The sequence below is a fragment of the Varroa jacobsoni genome, unplaced genomic scaffold (assembly GCF_002532875.2).
Source record: "Varroa jacobsoni isolate VJ856 unplaced genomic scaffold, vjacob_1.0 scaffold_485, whole genome shotgun sequence".
NCBI lineage: Eukaryota > Metazoa > Arthropoda > Arachnida > Mesostigmata > Varroidae > Varroa > Varroa jacobsoni.
Window position 1 is genome coordinate 228,347 of NW_019213387.1, and position 14,963 is coordinate 243,309.

Below are 14,963 nucleotides of genomic sequence, written 5' to 3' on the forward strand. Positions count from 1 at the left end.
CTCCTCAATCTTCCATTCACATGGAAATACCACATAACACGAGCCTGCCCGCCTGCCTGCTTTTACATAGTGCACATTTACAAGCGAGCGTTCACCCGCTTGGCAATGGCTATGACTACATACATGGCACCAACGCCACCCTTTCTTTCTCTGGTCTGCGGTAGCCTCAGGGCCTTCACTTTCTCGGCTTTCTGTACCACCCCCGCCACCTAGATGTCGCACCCTTTTGCTACGTTTCGTTACACCCCTGAACGTCGACAAACGGGAGCAGAAGGAATGGGGAGCAGGACAGTAACGGCAAAAGAGCGGGCGCAACATCCTCGCGCCCTCAATACGCCCTTGTCAAGCCCCACCATCTTTCGCCACATCGGTATATCACTGAAAGTCGAAATCATTGCCTTTTCGGCCACTGCCACTGCCGCTTACAGAAGTGTCGACACAAATTTGTTGCTCCTGCGGGTTCCGCCACTGCTGTGAACCCCTTTCCGTCACTGCCACTACTACTTGTACCGGAAACCATAACTGCGGCAGAAGCAGTCGCCTCTGTGCTACTATCGCCGGTACCTCACCATAGCACCATGCTACACACCGCAGCAATATAGTAGAGCAAGGCGCGACAATCGATGACTCTTCTTCCGTGTGACATTTGCTCTTTTACGCGTTCCGTTTCGTCTGCTATTCGGCATCATTTCTCAACACCGCATAGTCGCAGGGCGAGGCATATCTTCAAGGTCATGCTTGTACTCGTGTCACCCCTTCTTGGTGATTGTGCTCGGAGCACGAATGCATTTCTTTCTAGGCATCTCTCCTTGGATTTTTAGGCTTTGTGAGTAGGCGGCACCCTTTTATTTGGCCTACACAGCTTAGATCACATCCCTCCATAAACAAGCGCATTCATGTCATCCCATGGTCATTTTTCCCCTTCGTCTTGCCTTTATACTGCTATTTAGTGGGACTGCGGCTGTCCCCTTTCTAAATGCCCCTGATCCCCGCACATATACGTGCACATCCTCTTTTTATCCATTTCGTTTGCTTTATACATATGGGTGCCCTATCTTTTTCCTAGGCGGTAGGTGACTAGCCTGCTGGTTGATTACGTTTCAGATTCATTTGACTTCTTTTTGGAGCTAAGATCACCACATCTTTACTAATGGCTAAACTGTATTATCGTTATTGATGAGAAACGAGCATTAACAGCACCTGGACGTCAATCCGTTTCCTTTTGCTTTATTCTCTTGTTGACCCTTATTCGTCCTTTTCATGTACGCAGAAGCAATCGCCTTAGTTACGAAGATCAAGACGCCGTGGATTTGTTTGTCAAGCAATCAATCCTATGCAGGTATGGATGAACTGCATGAAACAAAGCTGTAAGCAATAACGATAGTATAATGGACGGATACCTACGAGATGGATAAAGGGCGAAGGAAAACAGGAAAGAAAAAGACATCATTAGCGTCGCCGTTAACGTCAATGGCAACCTGAGTAATGAAAAAGAGAATTTGGATGCCTTTAGTCTGCTGCTGCTGTTGCCCCTTTTTTCTTCAACGGCGAGGCAACGATGTGATCAGTTGCCTAAGGTCCAGGGGCTACACTCGCCATTTCCGGTGCATCATAATCAACAAACGGACGATGATCGTACCTGATTATTCCCACATTTAATATAGACAGATATAAGTTTCACACCATTCTACTGAAAAGTAGAAAGAAACAACAGACAGTGCCTAGATACCTACATTGCTCACCTTGAGCCCTTTCCCTCCTATTAGAGCTCCATCTTTTCTCTTACAGATGAATTGACATGATCCCTTGCTATGCTGGAGTACATCGTCCGTGCGCCAATGCTGCTGAACGACACTTGGCACTCAGTCGAGGACACCATTTTTTGCGGAAGCAGGAAGGAAGGAAGGTGCTGACTCAACAGTAACCGGAACGAACAGCGAAGGTCCTGTTCGTCTCTTCTCGTTCCGAAAGCCAAGACCCTGCTCTACTATCCCGCAGGTCGAAGGTCAGCCTGTGGAGCAACAAGATGCGAGCTCCTCGAGACAATCGCCATAAGTTGAGATGTATTGTATTCCATAAGCTGTAGAATTGGACAAAAGCACCGGGTGCGAAATCCGGTCCGATTTATCTAACGCATTATAGCAATGTACATTAGTTTTTCATTCGCTTACCAATCTCATACAGTCGGCTCAATGAGGCAACTGGAGATCGGTTGAAGTGCGATCGAAGAAAATGAGGTCTGAGTCGGATTGAAGAAAATGTTATGATGCTTAATGTTGTTGAGGAGCGGGTCACTACATGTATACAGTCCCCGTTTGCTTTCTTATTTAACGAAACGACAACTGAAGGCTGTATGAAGCTGTTCTCTCTTCCTTCATAAGCTTCATACATACATTATGGGTTCAATGAACTAGTTAAACTGTCAGTCTCAGATAGTACCGGTAGATTTCACTGACTTCAATTCGCGTATACTAAAGGTAACGGGATAATCTTTTAACTTTCCAGGTGCGCTATGTCGGTCGAGTTTGATAATTCAACAGGCATGACTATTATTGACAGCAGTATTCAATACAAACCTCAAACTCAACGACTTTGCAGTATCTAATTTGGAAAAGACATGTGCTTATAACAATACCACCCGTGGTAGGGTGTTGATTACGTCAGGTGAAACGTCCTTTAAAATCCCGCCTTCGAAGCTCACCTAATTTTTTCTCCTTACATTAAGAAAGAGTTCTCCTTTTCGCCCAGTTGCCTTATCACAGGGTTTTCAATGAAGGCAAGAGTTTTTGCACAACATATAAAGCCTATTTGCTCTGCAGGCCAGGTCCGTAAAAGGTCGTGAGCGAGCGGCCCCGCTCGACCCTAAGCCCTGCCGGACCCAAAACGATTATTCCCCGACGGCTTACGTAGTGCCTCAAGCTCGAATGAACTCAAACGCGTCCGCTGCCCAATTTTGTCGCACTAGACTTATGGCTATTATACGAACTTGCTCGGCGTTCCTTAAATCATCGCTTTACAGGGCTACATGGTGTTTTACCTTGTAATAGCAGTTACTGTGTATTTAGATAGAACTTCATACAGAGTTTTCATAAAAACGAAATTAAAGTAGCGAAAAATGTTCAACTGAGACGTTTAAAGTGGTTGCGGTTTCGCGGACCGTTGTTAACTGATGGTCATGAATCGAACCACGGTTGCAGCCATTAGCGATTTTTTAGGAAGTTACGTTATACGAGCCAAATTCAACAAAGCTATGCTAGCACTATTGTGATAAACCTTTTTTTTCTGACGTCCACTTATTATATCCAGCTCGTTTCAGATTTTGTAAGGAATCAAGGTCGGTTCAAGCTAGTAATGTGTCGCTAGTATTTATGTGTCAAATTGAAATTCGATGTTGCATTCAGGAACATCAAATTTCAATACGACACAACCTCGAGACGTGATTTCTGCTTTGGCCTTGCAATCAACCTAAGTTTCTTCTGTCACCTGTGCCTGATGTCTATATATCATTACTTTTCAGCAAAGTTAGCTATATAGCGAGGTAATTAGGTACCTTCTTGCCGTCTCGGTTACCTAGCTGCTAAAGGCAACTGTGTAGAAGCCAAGCCCGTATGCCGCTGGTCGGCTGAGCCAGTACAGGAGCTACAGCGTAGGTGGGCTAGTAGTCTCATAGAGAGAACAGGGCAACGGCGACGGCACGTCGAGAGATGAGTGAGATAACGGGTGAGTTTCTGCAAAGGCGAAAGTGCGTAAAAGGAGAGGAAGAATAGTGCTTGGAGTGCCATAGAGCCGCAGGGGCTTTTGCGAGGGCACGCCTGTGAGGAGCAGGCCTAGAGGATAAGGTGAGCAGATATAAATAAGGAACAAAAACGTGATGCCATGACCCAGATGAGCAGCGATGCGGACGGCAACGGGATCGGGCGTTGGGTGTCAAGCTAATTTCGTCGCCTTGTCGACCGACCGGTCCTTGAGCACCTAAGGTAACAGCAACGAACGTCTCTAGGACTAGATCCAAACGATGAGCCAGCATCCCCCACCTCCTATCCATTCCTCTACAACTAGCTACCATACCGTCTCTGCTGTGGATACCTTTGGATGCCTATAATGCGACTCATCATCCACAGATCCTTCGCAGACACACAAACACACTGTCACGCATGCACGAAACAGAAAAGGCACCACACAGGCAGCTGAACACTCACATACATAGAATGCACAGAAGAGTACCACATCTTGTGCATACCTCGAAGCATTCTTCGATGCTTTTCTCGCCACTCGATCCTTCTTCTGCCTCTTTCGAACTGCATCTCGTGCTTCCTCGGGGTAGACGAGTTTTACGTGGGCTGAGAGGAAAAACGACATAACGAAGAAGCTTGCTGTAGGTCGCTGCGCGTGAATATGTGTATGTGCACGAGGCGCCCACTGTAAACAGAAGCATCGATGGAACGACGTGAGCCGGCTTCATCGAGGGCCTGTGTCAGCGTCGCCGTCCAAGGGCGCTGTGAAGAACCAAGCCAACTTAGCATCAAGGGTGGCTGTTCAGTATAGAAGACAGGTACAAAGGTTATTCGAGGCCGTCGTCGCGTTACTATCGACAAATAAGGTGGGTGGAGGCCTCAAGTCAGTGTTGGCATTGCCCGTAGTTACCACTGCAAAACCAGAAGCGAAAGACCAGCAGAAGTACCATGGATAGCGACGCCAACGCGGCAAGGATAGTGCTGCTGTCTCGAATCCGGAGAGATAGCTTGATGATCCAGAGAGTTGAATCCCGCAAAATGCAAAAGAGGATTTCATCTTTTTATACGCATCGCACTACTCGCTGTGCCGGTCGGCTGCTGAGTAGTTTGCCTCCTTTCTTTCCTTCGGTAAAAACAATCACAAAATGTCCGACATGGACTTCACATTTACTTTGTCACAAAAATGAAACTTCCTCTGATGCGTTAATCGTAACTTGTTTACTCACAGATTTTAAGGACAACCACAACGTTTATGTAGGACACTGGAAGTAGACATAATGCTTACGCTGCGAATCAGCAGTTTAAAGCAATGGTTAGCGACGCATTGGAACTTGAAAATGGATACATTTAGAAGCAATAATATATATCATAAGTTTAGAATATAACAGCATCTGCCTGCGCTACTATAGTATATGAATACTGCACCAATACGAGGCGTCTAAGTGATTTTGTGTACAGACGAAGCAATGCGGCAGTATGGTAACTCGCGCCTTGTCCTTTTTTTCTGGCAAGTGATTTGTAAATCTCGAGCGACGGAGCAATGCTGAACGTAAGCGCGACTTCATGAATTTACTAATTCGCTAAGATTCCCGAATATCAGCTTTGACTTGACGGTTCGGCGTACGATCGAATTAGCCAGCGAACGAGCGTGCCTGCCCTCAGGACATCGGTGTCGCAGTGGGCGCTGTATATGTCCATCGCATAGAATTCGTTCACGGTTCTTGTAAATTTCGATTGGAGCGCTCGCGAAAGCGACGGACGCCGCTGGGGAAGTGGCGAAATGAATTCGCTCGACGTTTTGCTTGAAGATGATAGACAGTTTGTCTTTCATGACGTCGATGGAGGAAGAACTGCAGCATTAGCGCGGCATCTCACAGCGTTTAACAAACGGCGCCAACGAGAAAAATCAACCACAGAGTGATAAAGATAGAAAATGGAAATGCCAGACCTTGAACATTCCAATGCCGTACATGGACACAGAGATAGTTTGCATTCGATGAAGCTGTGAAGCCGGCACGACTTCGTGTTTCGAAGGCAAAGAAACGAAAAGTATGATATAGACGCAATTTTATTCTGTGATGATGTTGGGCGCGTTTAGAGGATACTGCTTCTCTTTTTTATGCTGCTTTCTAATGATAGTCGGGCTGCTGGATCACCCTGGCTCTTCTGGTTATAATGAATTGCACATCACCGTAGCAGTGTGACTCGTAAACCTTGCCGGCTGATGAATCTGCCTATGTAACAAATGTTCCATTGATAATGGCATTAAATACAAATGCACTTACTGTAAAAACAAGTTCGGCATACGTTATACTAGCATGGTGACTAAACTGAAAAATCATCGAATCAATGATAGCTCGTTTTTTTTGTCATATCCAACCCTTTGCGTGAAACAGTAGATGCATTATACGCCTCTTGTTACAGGCTGTCCAGTGTTTTCCTTTCAGACCGTTAACCCCATTCGCCTCAAACGCCATCAGCCTGAAGGCAAAACTCTTTGCCCTGTGCCGTAGCTCTGATAGTAGCTCAGCGAGATAAGCTCTCAAAGGTAGTATTGGCGTGAGAATGAAGGACGGCGACCGTGCGATGGAGACTTGGCGCAGATTGAGCGCCATTTACAGCTGAAGAGAGAAAGAGACGGAAGGTACGTTTGTTTAGCCATGCTCACGCGGAAAACGACGAGAAAGAAACGAGAACGTACTAGTTGTATATGGAGACCCGAACGTAATGCGAGGAGGTTTTTTCTACTTCGAACCTATGTACCAACGAACTCAGCGAACTAGCTCAGTAGCAGCTCCGCTCAATCCCATCATGCCTTTAGACTACGTCTCGAGCTGCGCCGCTGTAGTTAGCTCGACGTGAGAAAACTGCGTAGTTACTGCTCCTCGTCACCGAGCCTAGTTGCCCGGTCCTTTCGCATGCACTGCGTTAAACGGAACATACGTTTACCACTGCTACTCCACATGGCTGATGTAGCGTTGGCTCAACGTAGCAAAAGCTCAACTGACTTTTATTTTCCGTCTATGCGCTTCGTGTCCATCCTACTTTTCTTCGTCTCTGTGTCTTACTGCACTTACCATCTTCTACCTCTATTGCTTTTCCCTAGTCCTGCCAACGAACGCTGTCATTCTGTCCTATCCGGACCTTCTTGCGTGATTGGTGCTACATATTACTGCTTGAAATGATAGTGACAATGATGTTTGAGATAGTGTCACTTTTCGTGGGAACAGTGCTTGTTAACACTACAGCAGTAAGAACCTTCAATGTAACTGCCTATATTGCGCTGAAAACAGTTTAAATTTTTTAGTATTGCGAGGTAAAATAGGTATAAGAAATGATAGGAACACCGTGAAGCTAAACGGGGCCCAAGTCCTTTTTGGTCAACAACATTGTCAACCACTTCCTGTTCGTCGTGTTCCCTCTGTAGTATTTTTGTTGAGCGTGTGATCTACACGAAACTTATTTCGCCATTTGATGTCCTTTCTTATAGTGTAGTCGTAAACCCAGTCTCATCTTCGTTCTTGGAGTCAACAACTCATACAAAACGAAGTTGTTGACTCTAAGGCTGCCGCCTGCTAAAAAAGCACGGACCTCCTTCTGCTGCCTTTCAATTCGCTATCCACGTCAAGCAGCTAGTGAGAGCAGACTTACTGTTGAAACGCCATAACATGACTCGGCAATGTGAGAAAGTGGCTAAACCGTCATTCCGTCCAATTCAACTGATTATTTCAGCTGAAACACGTTTGGGGGGGGGGGGCGAGCGATACCTAGCAAGGGAGATCGGTCATGCCACAAAAGTGCCAACGCACCGACCCAAGAAATCTCATAGAATAACTACACCACACCTCCCCTCTATTACTGAAGTTACTTTTACATTTCTCTGCCCGACCCCATCCCTCGTGCCTACCTGGCCTTCTACTGCCGAAAGACTTACGGAGCAAACAATGCCCAGGCAGTCAGGCAAGCAAGCGAAAAGACAATTAGCAGCCGGCCAGTTTGTCAGGCCCTATCACTTTACGTCTTTCCACTTGTTAAACGACCCACGCCTGACTCTATATTATAATAGGAGGCCAACTGGTAACCGCTACAGGCCACTGCCGTTCTTTGCTTACGACTCATGGTTTATGGCCAATGTGTGTATAATGCTCTACAACTATTTCCCACTACTACTGCTGAGGCGATGCTGTCGCCGTTAATACTCCTTTCGTCAAGTCTTGAGCAACGGATGAATGGAGGCATAAAAAATCAACGAAGGCAAAACAAAAGGATTTTCACTTACCCATGACAACGTTCATAATATTCTCGCACATGGGCTAATGTAAGCTTGGGTTGTGGATGTTGATTAGTAAACGCTTATGCTGAAGTTGCATTTATCAAGGGAAAACAAATGTCATTGGCTTCCAACTAGTCAAAGTACTAATGTAAGGAGAGGTAAGCTAGCTAAGACAACAACAATAAAAAGTGGAACAAGATGGTAAATGTAGACGAGGAAAGTTGTACTGCTACCCCAGCTACAATTTATAGATTAAAAGTTCAACAGCTTTGTCGGAACATTGTTGTAGGACTTGTTTTTGAGAAATAACGCTGCATCGGAGGTGATAGAATGGTCAAATCAGCTTTGTTTGACCTCGTATGATCCTTGGGCGCCCAATAAAGTCGCCCAACTAGTTTTTATCAATCGATGTGTGGGTACCGACTTCCCGGTATTCACCTATTGTGGAGCTTTGGGTCTCTTATCTACTTTTGAGATTTTGAGTAAAGATTACTTATTGCCATTTGAGCTATCTAACTAAAATCAGGAAACCCCTAGCTCTCCCCTAGGAGGACGTTGGTTTAGCTGTTCCGTAGAAATGGCCATGGAAAGGTTGTTTTAATACAGTTGAGCCTAGCTCCAGCCGGCACCGTGTTGTCGTGTTAACGTTACGTCATCGTCAGACATTCTTTTTCTATCATGCCGTTTTTTTAAAGGTGTCTGTGATAGCGCAAGTAGACAGCCAAATGATTAGGGCTTACATATATATATTGTAAGCCGAACTTGGCCGCGCCACGCTGCGCGCTATTTTGCGCCATCATCACCTGAAAATGCGGTCCGCAAAACCGGACTTCTCTCTTTCAATTCAAATATCTCTAACGGCAATGTTGACAAGCGTAGAATTAGGCTCAATAGGCAATTACGTAGTACTAGAGAGTAAATTACATCGCAAATTGTAAAACGTCACCTTATCAGAAGGCTTTGTAAAGCGTCAGAGTGATAGCTAAGCCTTGAGTTTGTCGAGGTTGGTTAGTCGATTTTCGACAGTGTCTATTGGCCTGCTGTGTGGTGGAATGCTTAACAGCAATACCAAACGTAACTCAAAACATAGAGAGGCCTGTTGATCAGTTTTAGTACTGAATGTTAATGATTACGCCTGGCTTCTATAGTTTATAAGTAGAGAACCAATGATCCATCTAAGTGCTATTAGTACTCTAGATTTCACGAAGCGGTATCCTCTAAAGCAACGTATTTGTTTGCACAAGAAATTATACCTTCATTGAGTGGTACATCTAAACGTATGAAAGTACAAATCCTTCAACACTTCCTGTTAGCTGAAATCTGCAGAAGAATTATAAACACTTATGCTCACTTATGCTTAAAGTATTTTTATGGCCTATCAGATCATTGTTCTGGCCGTTAATCGACTTCACTATAGACATACTTCTGTAACATGTGAGGAAATTAATCTTGCTTCACTTTGCCCTAGTTAAAATTTTATCATGTGTCTTTTATTCCCGTCACCCGTCCAGTATTGTTACAGCCGTTATGAGTCGTATATTTGCCACTTCTTTATTGTAATTTATACATATCTGGATGATGATAATTTTCATAAGTGTACTTACAGGGCTGACAACGAACGAATGGCTTCGCAGCACGATTCAGTTGTGAAGAAAGGAAGATGCAACTCTCGCTCGTATGTACTTGCAGTAACTAGAGCGTCACGCCATACAGGCATCAGCCTTACACGTTCTTGAGTGCGGGTAGCCTACCCATCTATATAGGAAAGAAGATTTTGTTTGCGGAGTTCGCTCGATGGATCTTGAAAGTAAGGACTTGGGGAACTCAACGACTATTTCTGCTGCCGCCGCCGTCGACACTCCTACTGCTACTTGTCGCCTACTGCGACAGCGCCCGAATGGAAGATCTACTTAGCCAGCAGCTACGATTCAAAAAGATGGTGCCGTCCCGCCACGACGAGCTGTGGACCAAGCCACACAACACACAAATGACATGCTCGATTGGCCTCTGAGCAACTCCCTTCCTACAGCCACTCTTCCTTCGCTTCTCGTTCATGTCATCGAAACGGCACTAGTAATACCGGCAGCGGTGGGAGAAGAATTGTGAAAGAGGAGCTACAGGCCGAGTCGGCTGGCTAGCCAGAGATGATGTAGACTCGGTCACACACTGGGGCAAATTCGCAGGCAGAGCTTGCAGACACAAAGAGAGAACACGAGAGCAGGCAGGACAGCTTACTTTTCGAGAAGCAGTTTGAGAACAACCGGGGGTGAGTATGAACGACTTAACAAGAAGGGAGAAAAGTAACAATGTCCCTTCCGCACAAATCTCCCTGTCCCGTCCAACTCGAATATATACGCCTTGCGACACGGGTAGCACAGCAATAGCAAAAATCACCGGCGGCAGTGTCGAGGAGCCGAGCAAGGTCTGACCCCAGATTCCAAGCATGAGGGCTAGTTGTAGTAGTCGTTGTGGCAGCGCCGGGTGTAGCGCAAACGCGCAAATTGAAAAGTTGGATCGCGGCCAAGTGCGATCTTTTCGTTGTAACTGGTGTCCAAGGGACAGCGCTCATGCTGTCCCTTCTTCAGCCGAGGAGTAAAAAGACAAGGAGAAGAAGCAGGATGCGATAAATGAAAAGGACTCAGCTTGGCTTGGTGGCTGGCTACTTGGCTCAATGGTTGATGAGCCTGAGCAGGACGATGTCGAATAACCAGGAAGAAACGGTGACGGCGTCTAGATAGAAGAGGGCGGAGAATAGCAAACCATCCTCCCGGACCGCCAGCTCAAATCAGGTAGCTAACGGACACTGTGTATCAGAAGACTAGAATTCGCCTGCGGGACAGTTTGCAGGACAGTGACGTAAGGGGAGGATGTCACGTCAACGACTGTCCTGTGTCTCCTGAAAAAGGCACTGAAACTTGCCGAAGTGTGTAGTTGTAGTATCAATAGAAAAAGACTTCTTGACGGCCAAGGTCGTGGTCCAGAATGATGGTCGTCAGACGTTTTGGAATTATATGGGAAGTAAGTAGTAAAAAAAATTACATATATATATATATATATATATATATATATATATATATATATGTAATAGATTTTTGTGTGCGGATTATTATATGTGCAAATACGTATAAGATTTGGAATACATTTACACATATGAATAGAACGTCGCAGACCTGGCAATGTCGAGGCCTCAACTCCAGGTTCTCATTTTATTTTAATAGAAGCAATTCGAAGACGGCACGCACATGTAAAAACGGATGTAAAGCAGGGACACATCGAGAAGCATCGTTCTCGGCTGATTCTCCAGACACATTTTGCTCTTGGGTGATAGAAACACGGCGGTAGGTGATAGTATCAAGTAAGATGGATCGGCGTCCTTCCGGCTCACGCTGGAGCTTTGCCAGCCATCGCTCGGCTTTTGCGTCGATAGAGAGGCAAACCAATGGGTTGCTCGAACACTGGAGCAGCCTTCACTGCGCAGGCTGTGCAGCGCGTCCTCTCTTAGCAGACGCAAATACGATACGCGGGCTTGGTTGACTGCACAGCAGGAGATTCAGAGATGCGCTCGCCGGGCCTCCCTCATGTCTTTATATTCACGTAAGAGGTAGTGGGCATTAGAATTTATCTCCCATGGAAATCTTACATACAAACCTTTCCTTTCAAGCAGTCGCTTCAATCCAGTGAAACAACAAATAAAAACGAAACACAAACCGCCATTTGCTACCCTTTATCTCTCGTACTTTTAAATTGTGTCAAGGATTACTCGCTTCGTTTGCTTCGAATGGAATTTACTTTGTACGGTATGTAGTTATAGCAACCCCTTATTGGTCCTGCGCAGATTATTTTTAGGCAGCATCTGTTGTTGACGAGGGGACGACAATAGAGTTATTCAATGACAGCAGGTCGACCAGCCAGCCAATCATTCAAACGATGCCAGCAAAACGACGATTGAATCGGAGAGTTCTGACATCACGCAGCCATATTCCATATGTACGAGAAGCTTGAAAGTCAGTCTGACCAACAGATCCACGATCAGCTCATGTATGCATGCAGTGTCCTTCGTAATAGTATTTCGGTAAAACAATAACAGTGAGCGTAATGAGAGCAGTCATTGATTTAGTACTTGAAGCGCCCAGTAATATCAAATGTTTAGCAGTAAGCTTTTATGGAGAAAAATAAACTGCATGGGAGTTGAACGAGCTGAAACATCTCGTTTGACGCTAATATTTTAAAACTGGTATGACTAATCTGACAAGCTCCTGAGAGTAATTAGCGAAACCGTATGCGGACGTACAGGGAACTGATGAGCAGTCGGTGTACAGACCTAGAAGGTCTTCTATTTTAACCTTTGATAACGGATCATGACAGGGTCTTCTGTGACAATTAGTCGGCACGCTTTGACGATATTTATCTTGATCCGCTCGGCCTCTGAGTAAGCTTCTCATCAAAAATGGATCGAGCTTCTTCCAATGTACAGGGTTAGCCCCAAAACTTGTTCGCCAGAGACAGTTAAATGGTATACAGTTAGCCTTATCAGTTAAGTCTTGTGAGCCATACTCCACTCTAGGTCCGCAAGGCTCGACTATGGAGCTTTGTATCGAAGCGTATTTCTTTTATACTAAATCTTTAACAGATGTTCTGCCTTCTGATGTACACATAGGAAACACAAAACTATACGGGGTTTCGGCCGAGTTAGAGGATAGGAATGTACCTCAATCAGCCCTCAATAGACGGGCTCTTTATATGTCGAGCGTTGCATGGGAAGGTACGCCGAAATGCAGTTCAACCATCGGTAATATCATGCATGGCTGTTATATAGATTCGTCTATACCTCAAAAGGCCAATGTTATCTCAGATCCGGGTATAATTACATTATTATTATTATATTTATTAAAGTATTATTACAGCATATTAACGGCATTGCGGTTAGAAGTCTTTTGTGCCGCCACAACTAAAAGAACCTATTAGCCTATTCAGGTATCGTCTACCATGTTAATAGTGCCTCGTTTGAAAATCATAAGTTAAGAAGGGTCATGGAAAATTGGGAAAGGCCTCAATAAATGATCTCAGTATTTAACAAAAAAGGAGTAACGCTGTTGACATAATTAGAAAATAATAGAACATTAGGAGTTATTACCTTCTTACTAACACGGTTGATTGTTTTATAAAAATAGCAACAGTCGTGATTAGTGAACATATACCATGGATTTGTTATAATAAACACAACACTCGGTCGTTGACCCAAGAACATCTATAGAAAAAAATGGTAAAATAAATAGAAAGAAATTGCGTATTTTCGAACGAAGCTTTCCTGTGTAATTCTACTTACAATTTAACAAATCACGCACTTTTGCAAATTTCCCCTGAGAATGGCGTTCGAGGCGTAGGAATATGTGCATAGCACCTGTACGCAAACTGACCCCATACCTGTTTTGTAATTACTTTTCCAAATATTAGTCCAATTCCTGAATTGTCTACCTAACAGGGCTAGGAACAACGTAAGCCTTGTAAGGTCTTGCCTAAATCATTAAGAGTTCTCAGTGGTTGCCTGTTATATTCAGTTGACGAATCTGTTTGCCGTAATTAGACATACGTTCCAGTCCGATAGAACACATATCACCCTTACTACTCACTCAGGCAAACGACGCATTCGGTCGAAAAGTCTTTCTTGTAGAAATCATATTGGTGATTGTTACGACATTGTATTTGATAAATCAGCAAAATTTTCTTGTTAGACTGCTATTCAAGTCAGGCCGCCCAACTACTCTCCTGCGCGGTAACGAGCCACAATCTGCTACCGCAAAGTTCGAGGTGAGAAACAAAAGGGTATTTTCGTTAAGCAGAGTTCACGATAGGCAAAAGGCACGAATCAGGTTTTATACTATAATGAGATCCGTTGTGGACAAGGTATCTCGACAGAAACGCATTTTCGACAGATAGAAAGGGTTTACCAGCTCATCAAAACGCGCTCTATTCTGAATAGGATATTCCGCCTATGGCCATCGACAAAAACTGCCGGATCGTATACGTTGAAAAAACGTAAGGAACACACATTGGTGTACAATCGTGCTCCTGTTTAGTATGCTACAAGTGACCATAATACATACAGTTTCCAACGGTGCTAAAGATATTGTCATTTAGCGAAATATCGTGTCTGTCGTTGCGAATGGGAACAAATACAGTAGATACAGGTCTTCTAATTTACTTGCGAGTGACAACGGAATTTAAAAATCGAGTTAATGCTCGTCAAAGTTTTATAACGCAGGCCGCTTTAGCAGACATATTGTATACCTGGTGTTTGTATGTACCAGATCTCACAAGTTTTTGCTGCTTCAGTTTGCACGATAGACAATTTAGGAAGTAACTTCTTGTCATACAACTATATAACATAAATCTCATTACGCCTGGTAGGGCGCATTGTAGAATATCTTTTTCATTCGTTGCTTTTGCCAATGGTATCCTTTGACCGAATAAACGTGGACCAGATTTTAGAAATACAAACGCATAATTCTTATGATAATAATAATAAATAGTCGTCCCCTAAATAAAAAATTTATAGAAAATCTGATTTGTTAGAGCTTGGTTATTTTCTTTTTCCGACAATTATGTTACTATGTTCGGAAAGTATACTATAAACACTTAAATATACACATATATACATCAGCCGCCTTATATAATTAACCAAACGTCTATTTACAAATATAGCATGTGTACATACATGAAACCTTAAAGTCTACGGGTTTTGCTTTTCTAATTTTCATTGACATGCGACAGCTACGTAATCCTCTCAAAATAGAAAGAGATGTTTGTCTTAGTCGTGGTGGGTGTGTGCACGTGTGTTTTAAATACATAGAAAAATACGAAGCAGGTAACAACAGACTACGAATCTATTTTGTTGAGGGAGGGAGAGCGTTTGAAATCGATTCCAAGAGGCACGTTAGAGCCTGAGGCGCTTCATT

General features: G+C 44.3%; 1 long non-coding RNA gene across 6 annotated transcripts in view; it reads right to left on the reverse strand.

Moving 5' to 3' along the window:
- Positions 1–11,017, reverse strand: part of LOC111260869 (uncharacterized) — a 32,860-nt gene extending 21,843 nt beyond the window's left edge. For 3 of the 6 annotated variants that reach the window (XR_002680591.2, XR_015311238.1, XR_015311237.1), the window contains exon 1: positions 9,612–11,017. This is a non-coding gene — a long non-coding RNA (uncharacterized LOC111260869). Of the gene's footprint in view, positions 1–4,240; positions 5,538–9,611 lie in introns of those variants that run through there. The other 3 variants (XR_002680594.2, XR_002680593.2, XR_015311234.1) reach the window with 1 other exon arrangement.
- Between the last annotated feature and the right edge of the window lie 3,946 nt (positions 11,018–14,963).